A 4,365-nucleotide genomic window follows, 5' to 3' on the forward strand; every position below is an offset into this window, starting at 1 on the left:
AGAGCATGTGCAGTTCGGGGGTGGGGAGGGGGGATCCCCCCTGACTGAATTTGTAAAATTATCAAATATATATACACTTGTACATGTAAATTGAAGCATATAAATATACATAGCGGAAATGAGGTCACATACATGGAAATATTCACGTTCGATATTGTCAAAATTTTACATAATCCATGGTGTCTACTTTAGCCTTTATAAAACAGTTCTAATAGATGTAATAGGAATAAAAAGTCCGCCAACAACCTGTATTATACGTAATAACTCTCCGCATGCCCCTGTGAAAAAAAAGAGCCAAGCGACATTTAATACAATAAATACTGATAAAACAAATGGGTGGAACACTGAGAAGGTGAGAGACTTTCCACTCGGCGAGTAGAGTTTTGACGTTGTTTACGGAAAAAAAAGAAATCAAATACATGCATGTTATATATGGTTGTGTAGGTAAATTATTGTAAAAGACAATTGCAATAAACAATTTGCCAGAGCATTTCCTCTGAAAGTGTAAATGAGTGCGTTTCTGAGGAAAGGGGGGGGGGGTTGAGTGTAATTCAGAGTTAATAGATACTCTGTGTAATTATTATACTATGGGTTAAAATTTATTTCCGAAACAAGTGGTTGTGGTCAAAACTCTACCTAGGGAGCTTTGGTATAAGATTTCAGTACAAAAGCTCAAAATCTTCTTGAAATATCGCCCGAAAACGGTTCTTATGCAAAAATATTTGTCTAAAAAGAAGTTTTGATTCATGACTGCAGAAAATTATATCATTTCTTATCTAAGTTTGAATGAATTCAAGAGTGTTCGATTGAAGTACATTAATTTTCTGCAATTATTATAGGGTGGTGAAAACTGAAACGCAATATAACTTTTCTGTTACTTCCTAACCACATTTCCGTGAATAATTTACCCATCTCGATTGCAGTCTCGCTTACTCTCGCCAGAGCAACTGCCAGCGCTACTCTGAACTCATCGGGTTTTATAATTTGCAGAACACTCAAAAATAAAAGGTTCCGAACACAATAGTAGGGGTGTTCATGGTTGAATTCGACTTTCCACTCGGCGAGTAGAGTTTTGACGCTGTTTATGGAAAAAAAGAAATCAAACACATGCATGTTACAATGAAGCGCATTGAAGTGGTAAAATTTTCCGTTTGGATGAAACGTTCTGAGTCATGCTTTGAACGTCAAGTATAATATAATGACACGCCCATAATTTTAGAAACGAGAAAGAAATATTCGTCGTGATGTTTTAGGACACCCCACTCTTCGCGACAAACAACATGAGTTACACTGAAATGGACCTTTAAAAAATTAGAAGAAAGAATTAGAGACTCCCCGCTTCTCTAAAACTCAAATTGCAACGAATATGAACATATTTTTGAAGTTATCATGTCTATTGAAGTTACCACAACACATGTTTCGGTCGAACACGCGTTTACTTGGTGTTTATTTAGACTGTCAATTTGATTGGCTACTATATTTATGGAAAACCTGTTCTACAGGTATTCGAATAAACAAATTGACCGTTTTATCCATTTCTAAAGAAATGGGCGTGTCATAAGATGACAATAATCGTTCTAAAGATAGCTCAAAACGTTCCATTCGAACGGAAAATTTTACCACTTCAATGCGCTTCATTGTATATATGGTTGTGTAGATAAATTATTGTAAAAGACAATTGCAATAAACAATTTGCCAGAGCATTTCCTCTGAAACTGTAAGTGAGTGCGTTTCTGAGGAAGAAGGGGGGGGGGGGTATTGAGTGTAATTCAGAGTTAATAGATACTTTGTAATATAATATAAATTCTTTATTTAGACAGGATAGCACAATTAGTACATATGACTAGTTTACATTGTGGTCCTGTATAAAACATATTTACAGACAGATATTTAAAAAAAAAGTAGAAACTAGAGTAAAAAAGAATATATACATTGCATATTATATCAGACATATTTGTACATACTAATAAATAAACTACTAGTATTAAATATTGTGTAAAAATTTGTGTAATTATTATACTATGGGTTAAAATTCATTTCCGAAACAAGTGGTTGTGGTCAAAACTCTGCAAAGGTAGAATTCAACCATAAAACGGCATGTGCTGATCTCGAGCAGAGAGCAAAACAAGCTAATTCAGAGAATGTGTGTCCCCCGCTTAGGGAAAAAAGAAGACCATGCGCAGTTCGGGGGGGGGGGTCCCCCTGACTGGATGTAGAATTATTAAATGTATACATGTTTATTGAAGTAAATCAAAAATACCAATATGGATATAAAGATTTGATTGCTTATTTTTATTGTGTGTATAGAAGATTATTTTTACACAGAATATTTATCAGACTGTAATGATGATTTTATGAGTTTGTACATGCCAGACGTCAAATCTTTTTCATATTTTCATATCACATGATGCTGAATACATACTATCATTTAGTGAAAAAAAGTATTTTTTAAAAAAAGAAAGAAAATGGATCACTCGGCAATCGAATCCGGGGCCTCTTGAATGTCAAGCGAGAGACATACCATTACACCACGGAACCTCTTTCGACTGTCGAAAATTATATGCAAACATTAGGTCACATACATGTATATATTTACGTTTGCTATTGTCAAATTTTACACAATGCATGGTGTCTAATTTAGCCTTTATTAAACAGTTCTAGACTAAAAGATGTAATAAAAATGAAAAGTCCGACCTGCATTATACGTAATAATTCTCCACATGCCCCTGTGCTAAAAATAGTGCCAAGCAACACTCAATACTAATTAAACAAACGGGGTGGGACACTTTGAGAGGGGTGAGAGAGGCCCTAGGGAGTTTTGATGTAAAAATTCATTGCAAAAGCTCAAAATTTTCTTGAAATATCGCCCGAAAACCACAGTGTTTCACACTAACAGAATATATACATTTACGACCTTGAACTTTGGCCTTTTGACTTCAAAATCAATAGCGTTTTCCTTAGGCCACAGGGAGTTTTTATGTAAAATTTCATTGCGAAAGCTCAAAGGGTTCTCGAGATATCGCGCGGAAACGAAAGTGTTATAACAGACAGAATTTGCGAATTTATGACCTTGACCTTTGACCTCAAAATCAATCGGGTTCTTCTTTAGTCCCTAGGGAGTTGCTAGGCAAAATTTCATTGCGAAAGCTCAAAGGATTCTCGAGATATCGTGTGGAAACGAAAGCGTTACAGACAGACAGACGGACGGACAGACCCAAATTAATATCCCCCACTTTTCAAGCGGGGGACAATTAGGGGGTTAAATCGTCAAAGTGAGCTAAAAATGAGACAAAATAATCATCTTTTTAATTTTTTTTCAATTGGGCCAATATATGTAATATTGCAGCCAATTAATAAGGCGGTTTTTTAAGTTCAGAATTCATCATCAGTCCGAAATTTAATTTCACAAATACAAAGAAATTTCGTATATGGAACAAACTGAATTTAACGTATTCTCTTTAGAGAAGTTAGTGGACAGGCTTTGAGTTTGCTTACATCAGGCGAAAGCCTATCCACTTCTCTAAAGAGAATAAATTTAACGAAGACATTTCTTAGATTGACTCACATACAAACACACATCTAATCTCCTCCCACAGGATCGGAAAGTTACATGAACAGGGGGAAATTGTATATGACATCTATTTACAACACTGAAATTAGATAGAGTAAAGCATAACAAATTCATAGAACACAATCCGAAGATCTAACCATAAACTGATAACAGTGATAACAAGAATGAGTAAATGACATTGATATCGCGAGACAGTCCTTTATGTCAGGAAGTAGATTTGCTACCATGTGCAAAAATACCTTTTCTAAACATCAAATCAAAACCATTAATTTTCATCTACAGATGTCATACAAGACCGAAGTAGAACAATTATAAATATATATAATGATTGATGATTAATAATTTGCCATTTATGAAGTTAACCCTCAACATAATCATAACAATTGAGTTTGAAGAAATTGTTAAAAACTGTCTGTGGAAATACTTTTAAAATGATAAATATATTTTTGCAGCATAGGCGTCGGAACCGGGAGGGGGGGTTGCTTAGCCCCCCCCCCCCCCCCAACTTTTTTTTTTGCAAAATATATCATGTATATATAGGCATTGAAAATTGGGGTTTACCTTTTTTCGTTGGTTTAGCCCCCACTTTCAATTTGCTTCCGACGCCTGTGTGCAGCCGATTAATTTGTGGTTAAGGTAAGATCCATCATATTTATGCTGAACGTTATGTCACACGCCGCTAATTTTTCCCGGGGGGCGAAACCAAACGGAATTAACATGTTATCGGCGCGAACCCATTCGTTACCGTTTTGCGCATGACAGATTCATTCGGCACATCTCGGATGATTACATCT

The sequence above is a fragment of the Saccostrea cucullata genome, unplaced genomic scaffold (assembly GCF_032062105.1).
Source record: "Saccostrea cucullata isolate Sc308-1 unplaced genomic scaffold, CSIRO_AGI_Scuc_v1 ctg106, whole genome shotgun sequence".
In the NCBI taxonomy this organism is placed as follows: Eukaryota; Metazoa; Mollusca; class Bivalvia; order Ostreida; family Ostreidae; genus Saccostrea; species Saccostrea cuccullata.